We start from the raw sequence: 14,378 nt of genomic DNA, 5'->3' as shown, positions 1-14,378 counted from the left end.
TTGAGGCTCGCTGGCAGCAACCACTCATTTGTCTGCTGTTCCATGCTCCTCCACAACTCCTGCGCGGTGTGTGGTTTTTCCCCCAAACAGGCAAGTTTTAAAACTGCCTGCTGTCGTTTACCCCTGGCCGTGCTGGAGTTGGTGGTGAAGGTGTTACGCTGGCCGGATGAGGAGGCGGTAGAGGATGAGGAAGCAGAGTAGGAGGAGATAGAAACAGGAGGCAAACTGAAGAGCCCTGCAATCCTCGGCGGTAGAAGGAGATGCGCCAAACAAATTTAAAAAGGTGTATCTCACATGTACCGATACAGACTATCCCGCAATTTAATTTTTTACACTCCAAAAGGGTGTATATTGAATAGCGGAATAGGAAAAATTTTATAATACGGTGTATCTCACACGTACAAACACAGACTAGGCCCCGATTACAATTTTTTGTACCCTAAAGGCAGGATGAGGAAGAGGAGTAGGAGGAGTTGGGAACAGGAGGCAAACTGAAGCACCCTGCAATCCTCGGCGGTAGAAGGAGATGCGCCAAACAAATTTAAAAAGGTGTATCTCACATGTACCGATACAGACTATCCCGCAATTTAATTTTTTACACTCAAACAGGGTGTATATTGAATAGCGGAATAGGACAAATTTTACAAAACGGTGTATCTCACACGTACAAACACAGACTAGGCCCCGATTACAATTTTTTTGTACCCTAAAGGCAGGATGAGGAGTAGGAGGAGTTCAAAACAGGCAGGAGGCAGACTGAAGCACCCTCAAATCCTCGGCAGTATGAGATGCGCCCCAAAAATTGGAAAGGTGTATCTCACACGTACAGACACAGACTATCCTGCAATTTAATTGTTTATACCCAAAGGTTTTGATTAAATAACGGAATAGAAAATATGATATCAAAAGGTGTATGTATCTCACACGTACCGACACAGACTATCCCGCAATTTAATTGTTTTTACCCAAAGGTGTAGATTAAATAGTGGAATAGAAAATATTATCAAAAAAAGGTGTATGTATCTCACACATACAGAACCTGACTAGGCCACAATTACTATTTTTTGTACCCCCAAAGGCAGGATGAGGAGTAGGAGGAGTTCGGAACAGGCAGCACCCTCAAATCTTCAGAAGTATGAGATGAACCCCAAAAATTGGAAAGGTGTATCTCACATGTACCAACACAGACTATCCCGCAATTTAATTGTTTATACCCAAAGGTTTTTATTGAATAGCGGAATAGAAAATATTATCAAAAAAAGTGTATGTATCTCACACGTACAGAACCACACTAGGCCCCAATTACTATTTTTTGTACCCCTAAAGGCTGGATGAGGAGTAGGAGGAGTATGGAACAGGCAGCACCCTCAAATCTTCAGAAGTATGAGATGAACCCCAAAAATTGGAAAGGTGTATCTCACACGTACCAACACAGACTATCCCGCCCGCAATTTAATTGTTTATACCCAAAGGTTTTTATTGAATAGCGGAATAGAAAATATTATCAAAAAAAGTGTATGTATCTCACACGTACAGAACCACACTAGGCCCCAATTACTATTTTTTGTACCCCTAAAAGGCAGGATGAGGAGTAGGAGGAGTTTGGAACAGGAAGCCCCCTCAAATCTTCCGAAGTATGAGATGAACCCCAAAAATTGGAAAGGTGTATCTCACACGTACCAACACAGACTATCCCACAATTTAATTGTTTATACCCAAAGGTTTTTATTGAATAGCGGAATAGAAAATATGATATAAAATTGGTGTGATTTATCAATAGCACATGTGAACAGCAGTGTCTTATATCATTCAGCTCTGCTGCAGGCTATGGAGGGAAAAAAAAAAAATTCCCCTTTTAAGTTGTAATTTTTAACTACATTAGTACAGACTATGCCACAATTTATTTTTTTTTAACCCAAGGCTGTATATTGAATAGTGGAATAGAAAAAAGTGTATGATTTTTGAAACCACTCAATAATAGCACATGTGAACACTGAACACAGCAGTGTATGATCAGAGTCAGCACAGCACAGCACAGCACTGAAGGAAAAACGCTGCACACAGTGACTGATAGAAAAAGACTTTTCTCCCTCCTCCTCAGTGGGCAAAAAAGATTGTTTTCACTGCACCCCACACACAGCAAAATCGATGTGGACCACTGACACCTGCCTATCTCCAGCCTCTCCCTAAAAGGATTGATAAGATCGGTCACTGCAAACCCCCCCCCCCCCCCCCACACAGCAAAATCGATTGTAGAAAACTGACCCTAAAAATCAGCAGCCTCGCCCTAAAAGGATTGATAAGATCGGTCACTGCAAACCCCCCCCCCCCACACAGCAATATCGATTGTAGAACACACTGACCCTAAAAATCAGCAGCCTCGCCCTAAAAGGATTGATAAGATCGGTCACTGCAAACCCCCCCCCACACACAGCAAAATCGATTGTAGGAAACTGACCCTAAAAATCAGCAGCCTCGCCCTAAAATGCCCTACAACTCGCCCTGCCTAACACACTCCGACCTGTCCCTCAATTCTATCCGGACACAAATGAGTTTTGCCTGTCTGTCCCTAATCAGCAGCCAGCACGTATGATGTGTGCTCTGTCCCTGAACTACACAGCAGAATGACGCCGCAGCGGCGCTGGCTCGAACTTATAAAGACTTGGTCACATGCTTCAGATGGCCAATCACAGCTACTAATACATTTGTAGGCATGGCTGGGATGGCTAAAGGCACACCAGTTAAACGCTTGTTGATTGGCTGTTGAAAGCCCGCCATGAAAAGCGCGCCAATGCATACAAAACCCGGAAATAAAATGACCGAACACGGATTTTTACCCGAATATACAGTAAAGTTTTTGGGTCCGTGTTCGGGTAACAAAAATCCAATTATTCGGTACGAACACGAGTAATACAGTCCGTGTTCGCTCAACCCTACTCATAATACATCGGTGTGATGGTCGGTGGGAAGAATGCTCCTTACACTTGTGGTCATTGGGAAGAATTACCCCCCTTACATAGAGCTAAAAAGATCATTGGCGTCAGTAGGAACTTATCTGAGAGGCAGAAACTGTTCATTGCTCAAGAAACCCCTAGCAACCTCTGGAGGAACCCTATTGTTTCATGGAACTCTGGCTGAGAAACCCCTCATTAAACAATCCCTTAATTAACCAAAGATTCCTGGAATACATTATTTTTATGCCAAACTAGGACATTACTCAGAACTAACTTTTAAGGCCCAAAAACCTCAATTCCACATATTATCAGAACCCAAGTCACTTTTAGTTCATCTGCCTTATTCCAAGAAATCTGAAGGATAAATGTAACTTACCACTGTAACTTTTATACATAATTTGTGATGCAATGTCCTTTTATGCATACAGAAGAAATCCTGAACAAATAGTGTACATATAACAACATTGGAGCATTTTAAATGACTTTTGTGGACATTGACAAAGCAATTTCTGTGTGACTGCAGCTGATCTCTAACTGCCCCTAAAGCAACCACAGGATATCTCTCCCTAAGCTCAAAAGATACTAGACCTATACCGAAATACCAGCCCTGAAAAGGACTTTTGTGGACATTGACAGGATCAGTCAGTAGTGGAGGCAGGTAGCAAAAGCAGGAGCAGGTGGGGATCATACACAGGTAGGCCGATAGTAGCAGAGTCCGTAATGCAGGCCAGGGTCATACAGTACATGGGTGATCAAACAGCAGCAGAGTCAATGGAATAAACCAGGGGTCAAAGCATGAAAAGGAGTTTAGACAAGTCAAGGGCAAGCCAGGTTGGTAAGCAGAAATTCAAGATCAAACACTAAGAGACACAGGAACACAGGAGGCTGATGATCATCCAGCAATCTGAGGAGTTTGTTACGCACGTGCCATTGCACATCTGCTGATTCGCAGCGCCGTGCAACTGCGTGCACCAGATGCGGCCATGCCTAGTATTGGCAATATTGCCAGTTCTTCTTCGCCCATTCTCCTGACAAAAAGATGAAGGAGGGAAGTGGGTGGAATAAGGAATGAGAGAGAGGAGCTAAAGGAGGAAAGTCATGAGGAGAAGAGGGAGAAAAAGACGAACCACAAGAGAAGGAGTTAAATGAAGAAGGGGGGATGTCAAGGTCTTACCTTGGCCTCCTGTTGGCAGCCATCATGGACATGTGCAGACTTCTGCCTCTTATAAACTCTGATTGCATCATCACTTGCCTGCTGCCTGGGCGTTGCTCAGTGATGATGCTGCACACCTGACTGTATCTATCACCTGATGGCTTACAGTCCTTGCCCTTGTGTTTGTGCTCCAAGGTGCATCTCTGCTAGCAGTCAGTCTTCTGTTCTCCGTGTTCCTCCGTGTATGACCTGGCTTGGCTGACGACTCTCCTGGCTCTTGACCCGGCATCGGCAGATGACCCCGCATCAGCAGACTACCCACTTTTGAACTCGACCCCGGCTTGGATGACTACCTGCTTCTGGACTCGACCCCGGCTTGTTCCTGCTCCCACTTCCTCACTCTTGCTGTGCGTTTATTGTTTGCTCCAATAAACAGCTTTATTTTACCTGCATCCCCGTGTAGTCTGGTTTCCTGGCACCTTGACAGGGGAGGAGCACTGTAGCAGGCACTCGGATTGTCTCAGCTGGCTCTGAACCCAGAACTGCGCATGCGTAGTTCTGAGCCAAGTGTCAAACCATATTTTTTACTAGCAGCTTTGTCACTGGCATTTACTGGCAGGAGAAAAGTGCCATTTTTTACTGGCTGCTAGTAAGAATACTGATGTTTGGCAACAATGAATAATGAAGGTGAATAATGAAGGTGGTATATGGGAGATTAATACTTTTACTGTTTTATATGATAAGAATCTCCAGAAGATGTTACATATTCATCCTCAGACATTATTACATCTCCTCTACATAAAGCACATTATGAAGATGATGGAAATTGTTATAACCGTTATCATTACAGGGACACAGAATACACTAATAGGAAATGAAATAAAAATACACTCCAATTTTAAGGAACACTTATTATTCAGGGTATAGCATCAAGTCAAGTAAACTCCTGAGATATTTATCTGGTCAGTTACGTAGCAGAGGGGGTTGTTAATCAATTTCAGCTGTTTTGGTGTTAATGAAATTAACAACAGGTGCACTAGATGGGCAAAAATGAGTCAACCCCCAAAACAGGAATGGTTTTACAGGTGAAGGCCACTGACATTTTTTTCCCCTACTCATCTTTGCAGACTGTTTTTCACTACTTTTGTATTTGTCTAGGGTCAGTGTCACTACTGGTAGCATGAGGCGATACCTGGACTCTATAGAGGCAGTCCAGCTCCTCCAGGATGGCACATCAATATGTGCCATTGCCAGAAGGTTTGCTGTGTCTCCCAGCACAGTCTTAAGAGCATGGAGGAGATTCCAGGAGACAGGCAGTTACTCTAGGAGAGCTGGACAGGGCGGCAAAAGGTCCTTAACCCATCAGCAGGACCGGTATCAGCTCTTTTATGCAAGGAGGAACCGGATGAGCACTGCCAGAGCCCTACAAAATGACCTCCAGCAGGCCACTGGTGTGAATGTCATGACCTTAACAATCAAACAGACTTCATGAGGGTGGTCTGAGGGTCCGACGTCCTCTAGTTGGCACTGTGCTAACTGCCCGGCACAGTGGAGCTTGATTGGCTTTTGCCATTGAATACCAGAATTGGCAGGTCTGGCACTGGCACCCTGTGCTTTTCACAGATAAGTGTAGGTTCACCCTGAGCACATGTAACAGATGTGAAAAGGTCTGGAGAAGCCGTGGAGAACATTATGCTGCCTGTAACATTGTTCAGTATGACCTGTTTGGTGGTGGGTTAGTGATGGTCTTGGGAGGCATATCTATGGAGGGACGCACAGGCTAGACAATGGCACCCTGACTGCCATTAGGTATCAGGATGAAATCCTTGGACCCATTGTCAGACCCTACACTGGTGCAGTGGGTCTTGGGTTTCTCCTGCTGCATGACAATGCCGGCCTCATGTGGAGAGAGTATGCAGCCAGTTCCTGGAGGATGAAGGAATTGATATCATTGAATGGCTCCCATCCTCGCCTGACCTAAATCCGATAGATCACCTCTGGGACATTATGTTTTGGTCCATCCAACGCTACCAGGTTGCACCTCAGTCTGTTCAGGAGCTCAGTGATGTCCTGGTCCAGAAGTAAATACCCCAGGACACCATCCGTCATCTCATTTGGAGCGTGCCCCAATGTTGTCAGGCATGCATACAAGCAGGTGGGGGCCATACAAACTACTGAGTACCATTTTGAGTTGCAGGCAATGAAATTTCTGCAAAATTGATTTTTCACTTTGATTTTTGGGGTATTTTTAAAATTGTCACCCTACAGAGGCTGAATTTAATTTCCATCAAACAATGTGACATCCTTTCCTTCCTAACACATTACTCAGTCCATACCAGTATAGATCCTAACACATTAGCCAGTCCATACCAGTATAGATCCGAAAAACATTACCCAGTCCATACCAGTATAGATCCGAAAAACATTACCCAGTCCATACCAGTATAGATCCTAACACATTACCCAGTCCATACCAGTATAGATCCTAACACATTACCTAGTCCATACCAGTATAGATCCTAACACATTACCCAGTCCATACCAGTATAGATCCTAACACATTACCCAGTCCATACCAGTATAGATCCTAACACATTACCCAGTCCATATCAGTATAGCTACCCAGCATGATACTTTTACATATTGAGATCTGGTGTGTTTTTAATGTGTTAGTTTCATTTCTTTGAGCAGCGTATTTATTTGCAAATCATAAACCATTTTGTATGTCAGATCTCAGCTGTCTATAGAATGTCATCATTAATGATACAAGTGGAATATTGTTTGTCTCACCATTCGTCCTGGGAATACGATGATCTGTATTATAACACAGAATGTGTCATTATTGATGTTCCATGTACCTCCATGCTCCGGCAGAGATTTCTCTCAGTGTTACGCCTTAGCAATTTTTCATGGCCTCTTTTATACTTTTATAATTAGCAACTTTGCGAAATTAAACCCACTGGGATTAAACAGCAAAGCAGATAATTAACAGCAAAGCAGATAATTAGATATATTTTTAGATATATTTTTTCACATTGCAAAAACTGAAATAAACATTTGATTACATGAGACTGCAAACTCTATGGGAGCAGATTATTATTTTTTTTTTTTTTTCATTTCTTATCTTATTTTATTACATTTGGTTTACTTAAATACATTTTAACATTATAATGTAATTTCAAATGTAATGTTTAAGCTTTTTTTTTTTTTCAAAGTCTTTATCCAATAAAGCAGCGCATGAATAGATCCCAAAAATGTCTCACAATAAGTTAAATGTCATAAAAAATACAGCAAATAATAAGTGAGGAAGGCGTTTGCAGATTTAAAATGCTTAAATAGCTTATACAAGAAGCTTTCAATAAAATAATATCTTGCCATGTTCAGGCACTTCTCCCAGTTGTTGTCCCGAATTGTCACGCTGCTTCATGGCGTTCCAATGAAGACTACATGCATTTCAACACACGTTACAAAGGAATGGTCCACTATTGTCACCATGTGCTTGTCCATGTCACTAGTTAAACATAGTTTTTGACTAACAGGATGCCCCCTAATGGGTTCCTCAAAACAAACAGGCAGCATCTTCTTGTAGTGTTCTGCAAGCACTCAGCCTCTTCACCCAGCAGCAGGCTCTCACAGCATAGAAAAACACTTCATTGGTCAACAGAGCATATATGCAAGGTGTAATTGACAAAGACACTTATGAATATGTTAAAATACATCACCTGCGCACCCCTACATTTTATGTATTACTGAAAACGCATAAAGACACCCAAAATCCTCTAGGATGCCCAATAATATCTGGGATTGGTTCTTACACTGAATTTATGAGTAGGTTTATTGATCAATACCTATGTCCTCATGTTACATGAGTAGGTTGATTGATGAATACCTACGTCCTATGTTACAAGTTTACCCTCATACATACAAGATACCCCTGATCTACTGAGGGCACTATATGATAAAATCATGCCCCTAACTGCTTGTTAATAGCACGAAATATAGAGGCACTACACTCCTCGATCCCACATAATTTGAACTTTAAGAACTTTATTCTGGAGGCATTGTCTCATATTTTGAGACACAATATATTCACTTTTGATGGCTCCCACCACCCTGGGGGGGGGGGGGGGGTGGGAGCATGACCTGTTTGCTGATGAGGACCTCTCTATGCACCTGAGTCATATAGTTGCATGGTACAGGTACATAGAGGATGTCCTCATCATATGGGATGATAAAATTGAGCTGTATGAACAGTTTTTTCAGCAGCTGCAAAAAAAATCCTACAATCTCAAATTTACTGTGACCTGGAGTGATAAAAAGGTGGACTTTCTGGATACCACTCTATATATCCAAAATTATGGTAGGATTGGGACCACCCTGTTTAGGAAACCAACTGCGGAGAACACAATCCTGCACTCCAGTAGTGCACACCCAAAAGGCACTGGTGAGTAGTATCTTCGGCTCGGACGTAACTGCTCTGATGATGTTAATTTCAAATATGAGTCAGATAATCTTAGAAAATGCTTGTTGAAGAGGGGCTGTACTAAATCTATACTGCGTAAGGCCTACAATAAGGCCAAAGGAAAAACACGTAATGATGATTTATTGTTCAGCAAAAAAGATAAAGATGATAACAACAGTATTAGATTTATTACCTCCTACTCTAAACAGAACTCAGAGATCCGAACTATACTGGAAAGAAACTGGGAACTACTCACTAATGACCCGATCCTATCGAAATACCTAGGAATAGTGATGGACGAACATCGGCCGAGGCGGTTCACGAACGTTATCCGCAAACTTTCCCAAACGTTCGGGAACCGCAAGTTTGCGGCGGGTCCCATTGACTTTAATGGCAGGCGAACTTTAAAAACCTTTAGGTCATATTTGCAGCCACAAAATACTTACTAGCTGTGCACAAATAGTCCCACAACATGGACAATGTCATAACAGAAGTATTGCTATTAGAAAAGTTGCCCTAAACATTTTTTTTTTTCCAGCAAAAAAATATTATTTTTTTAAATCAGCCAGAACTGACAGCAGCTGGTAAATACATGTCAAATACATATAGGGTCCATTCACACATCTGTAAAATGGGTCCGCATCCCTTCCACAATTTAGCGTAACATTTACAGACCCATTGATTTTCAATTCCACTCTGAAAAATTAGGCATTCACAGGATAAAGAAGTAAGTGTCGCCCATTACAGGACCCAAAAATTAGCCCACATGCGTTTTCCTGACAGCTAAGAACGTTGTATTCTGTGGCTGAAGGTACATTAGGCATTCACAGGATACAGAAATAAGTGTCGCCCATTACAGGCCCCAAAAATTAGCCCACATGCGTTTTCCTGACAGCTAAGAACGTTGTATTCTGTGGCTGAAGGTACATTAGGCCTTCACAGGAAAAATAATTGTCGGCCATGAAAGGCCCCAAAATTAGGCATTCAATGGACATGAAATGCCTTTTTTGCCGCTGTATTTACCAAAGACAGGTAGCAAAGTTTAAGGGGTGTTGGCAATCAGAGGTAGTGCAGTGGAGGTTACTGCTGCAGTAGTGGGTTATTGTCAGAGTAGGTAACCAAGACACAATAAATCATCAGAGGTATACAAAGCACACATTTTATTTATATTTTTATTTTAATTGTTATTATTATTTTTTAATTCTATTTTTATAGAATCTACTGCCCATACTACTGTGTTTCCTATTGTTACATTGCGGTTTATGCTAGCATTACATTCGCCCACACAGACTACTGACCACTATCCACTAGCGCCTAGAATCCTACTACGGCCTTATACATTATGGATCTCATCAAGGAGATTGAACTCTTTAAATAAGATACTCTAGATAATTTGTACACTACTCTGCTCCCCACTCTATTTACCACTACCCCCAAACTCCCCAGAACCACCTGACAGATATTATGTGGCCTATTCAAAAAACTTGAGAGGCTGATCTATACCGCCAATACTCATTGGTGGGACAATTTCTTCCTTAAAAAATATATTTCAAGTAACTTCTCGCCTAGAGGCCTTAGAGTACTCACAACCTGCTCCTCTCTAGACCCTACCCATCTCAAGGACTGTCAGGGTATAGCCGAATTTTGCACTACAAAATTCCTAGGTGTCCTTAACAAACAAAGATTAGTCAAATTTGATGAAACCGTACATCACATACAGATCCTCATCCAAGACATCACTTCATACAATCATAAAGCGCCTAGTTCCTGGCTAGAAGTGCTCAAACAAAACACAAAGAAAAAAGAATATAACCTAATAATCACTAAATTAGGCAAATTTAAACGGGACCTAGACGACTATCAAAAAAACAAAATATTCTCTTGGAAAAATCACCAACAGATTCCCTCCCTATTAGATCTCCCACGTTGTGCTCCCAGAGACCACCCCATCTTTTTACCTAAACCACCTCCCCTTTTTAAGCCTCCACAGAAAGCTTAAGGCCCCACCAAACCCATCAGGACCACACAACCCTGACCCCTGAATCACCAGCAAATACAACAAAACCCACAATACTACCAACAAGAAACCGGATCACTTCAACAACACTTCCAAATCCCTTAAACATCCCCCCCCCAACTACACCCTTGGCCACGGTTGAGCCTATCCCTGATCAGACTGCTCCATCCATTTTGGCACCAAGAATCTGCCAAGTACCAACCTCTGACCCACCGCCCGTTTTGACCCAAAAAAAAAAAACGCTTCACATCCCAATACCGTCTTTAACCGGTTGCCGACCGCCGCACGACTATATACTGCGGCGGTCAGCCCCGGCCAGGCAGAGTGACGTATGGATACGTCACTCGCCTGTCACTGACTTGCGAGCCAATTGCGGGCGGGCGCACGCCCGCTGAGGCTCGTTCACAGACAAGTCAGTGCGTGTGACCAGCGGACTCGATGTCCGCCGGTCACACTACGATCGCTCCGGTGAAGGGAGGAAAGGGGGAGCGGCTTATGTAAACAAGCCGCCCGTCATTCTCCCTGGTGTAATAATGAAGATCAGACGGTTCTACTATGTAGGACCGTTGATCTTTGTTTTTACACCAATAGCAATGTCCCTGCACAGTTAGAATCACGCCCCTAGGACACACTTAACCCCTCCCTGTCCAATAAAGTTAACCCCTTCCCTGCCAGTGTCATTTTTGCAGTAACAGTGCATATGTATAGCACTGATTACTGCAGTAATGTCACTGGTACCCCCAAAAGTGTCAAAAATGTCAGTCAAGGGTCCGATCTGTCCGCTGTAATGTCGCAGTACCGAAAAAAAAAATTGCAGATCGCCGCCATTACGCGTTAAAAAAAACCACCAAAAATGACAAAAATCTTTCCCTTTGTTAGTAAACGTGATAACTTTTGCGCAAACCAATCAAAATACGCTTTTTGCGATTTTTTTTTACCAAACATATGTAGCATAAAACAAATTGGCCAAAAATGTTAAAAAATTTAGATTTTTACATTTTTTTGGGGGGAATTTCATATAAAAAAAATGTGAAAAATATTGTTATTTTTGCAAAATTGACGCTCTTTTTTTGTTTATAGCGCATGATCAAAAAATCACACAGGTGATCAAATACCACCAAAAGAAAGCTCTGTTTGTGGGGAAAAAAGGACGTCAAATTCGTTTAGGTACAGCGTCGCACGACCGCGCAATTGTCCGTTAAAGTCACGCAGTAAAAAATCGCAAAAAACCCCCTGGTCTTTTAGCAGCCAAATCCTCCGGGGCTTAAGTGGTTAATAACCATCACATAGTTATTGGAGATTTCGCATCAGGCAATATACCCACATCCTCCCACCCCACCGCGATTTATTTTTTAGAGTTGGGTTACCCTCGCAAGCAACGCCTAAAAAGAAAGCTCACAGACGAGGGTGCAGAGGCGGACGCAGAACCCACTCTCATCCAAACCAAGTTCCGGAAACTGTAAAAATATTTAATCTCTCATCCTTTCCGTTATCCGCCCAAGATACCTCCCTCCTCAGTAGAGGCCTCACCATTGCACCCAATTCATTCTTGTTATTTAAGGCCCTACATAAATTCATCCGAAAATTAACCTTGACCAGATTCTTCAACATACAGCCCAACAAGACTATTTCGGAAACCATCTCGACCACTCCCACTACCCCACATACTGTAAGAGTCGATGAAGACCCTCCCAGTAGTCCATTTAGCGTCTACGACACCTCCACATATCCGGAGATCCCTGCAATGATACTAATCCGGAATTACTCCTATATACCCAACACCCCTCCACTTCCCCCCCCAGTACAACATAACTCACTACGCCCCATATCTACTTTCTACCCCACCCGCTCCAAGGGCCCCTACATTGAAGCTTTTTATAGGGTCTTGTTTTCTGATCTTCAGAAAATGTGTGAAGAAACTTCCCAGACCCGTAAATATTTACCACACAATTTGAGTCGTGGTGAAAGATTATCTCTTAAAAATTTCACCAATAACCCACGAAATTATCATAAAGCCCGCAGGCAAAGGCGGCGGTATTGTCATTCAAAACAAAACAGATTATTTTAAAGAAGCCCTCAGATTACTCTCCGACAGAAACACTTACCTGAAATTGCCCAAAGATCCACTACCCAACTTCCAAGTTGAAGCTGAACTTCTTATCACCACCGCCAGTCACCAACACATTATTGAACCTAAAGAAGCATCCTTCCTTAAGAGAGACTACTACAAAACACCTTACTTTTACCACTTGCTCAAAATACATAAAGATCCCATGTTATCCCCAGGCAGACATATAGTTGCCTCTATGGACAGCGTCACTAGTGGCTTTTCCCAGTACGTGGATACTTTCCAACAACCTCTCGCTCAATCCCTCCCTTCATACATACGTGACTCTACTCACCTCATGGAACTCCTGGGACCATATACCTGGGAAGAACAATATCTATGGCTGTCGCTTGACGTTAACTCCTAATATACGTCCATCCCCCATGACATTGGATTGACAGCAACACAATACTTTCTATCTCAGGATAATATGATTAACCCAGACCAAGCCATTTTCATATTAGATGCCATAAAATTCTGCCTCACACACAATTATTTTCTCTTTCAAGGTGACTACTACCTTCAGATTACCGGCACCGCCATGGGTGCCAACTTTGCCCCGTCCTACGCCAACCTCACCATGGGGTTCTGGGAAAACTCTTTTATTTGGAAAAAACAATCCTTACATACAGCACCTCATCTTTTACGGGCGCTATATTGATGATCTCATCATCTGGGACGGCCCACCCACTACCATCCATAACTTTGTCAACCACTGCAACAACAACCCATTTGGTTTATCATTTACCTCCGCTTGGCATAGTGAGCATCTAGCCTTTTTAGACCTTGAACTAGGCCACGATGGTGCCACAATTTTTTCCCGCAACTATTCCAAACCTACTGCTGGTAATTCATACCTAAATTATGACAGCTGTCACCACCCATTATGGGTTAAAAACATTTCCAAGGGTCAGTTTTGTCGGCTATGACAAAATTGTACAAGAGTCAGATTATGTCACCCAAAGCAACCATCTGAGAAAGAAATTTCTGGACAAAGGTTACCCCAATACATTGATTGATAAAGCCTATAACACCTACCTCCCTGGGAAACCCCCCAAAAAAGATAATATTACGTCCGATTCCACCATCCGATTTATTACTAGATTCCATGGACGACACAAAAAAATGGAAAGCATTATTTCCAAACACTGGGGTATCCTTAAATAGGATCCTCTCCTCCAACATTCATGACAAACCTTGGATCACCTACCGTAGGGCCCCCTCCCTCAAGAACAAAATCACACCTAGTAAATTAAAAAATCCCACACCTAACCCTCTCTGTCTTGTACCCCTCAAAGGGATGTTTCAGTGCAAAAAATCCCTTTGTAAGACCTGCGAAATTCGTACAACACACAAAGGCAAAACATATAATTTTGATAACTTCCACAACTGCTAAACTGACCATGTAGTTTATTGTCTTTCTTGCCCATGCCCCCTCTTATATGTGGGACTAACCATTTGTCCCCTTAGACAGCGTTTCGGTAGACACCAATGCCTCATTGAGACCGGCTGCGATAAACACAGCGTCCCCTGCCACTTTCTAGAGTCCCACAAACAATCCACTGCTGGATTACGGGTTTGGATCTTAGAATCTATTCCTAAGCACCTACCAGCAGCAGAGAGTTTCTCTCTACTATGTGAGTGAGAGACGTTCTGGATCTATACCTTGGATTGTCTTAGCCCTA

At 42.6% G+C, this 14,378-nt stretch overlaps 1 protein-coding gene across 1 annotated transcript in view; it reads right to left on the bottom strand.

The window, feature by feature from the left end:
• LOC309545654 (olfactory receptor 2A12-like) overlaps window positions 1-14,378 on the bottom strand; it is a gene marked incomplete at both ends in the record, with an annotated part of 487,251 nt that overhangs the window by 421,414 nt on the left and 51,459 nt on the right. The window lies entirely within an intron of this gene.

This window comes from Pelophylax lessonae (assembly GCF_965119305.1).
Source record: "Pelophylax lessonae genome assembly, chromosome: 1".
In the NCBI taxonomy this organism is placed as follows: domain Eukaryota; kingdom Metazoa; phylum Chordata; class Amphibia; order Anura; family Ranidae; genus Pelophylax; species Pelophylax lessonae.
This window is presented reverse-complemented; position numbering and strand designations above follow the sequence as displayed.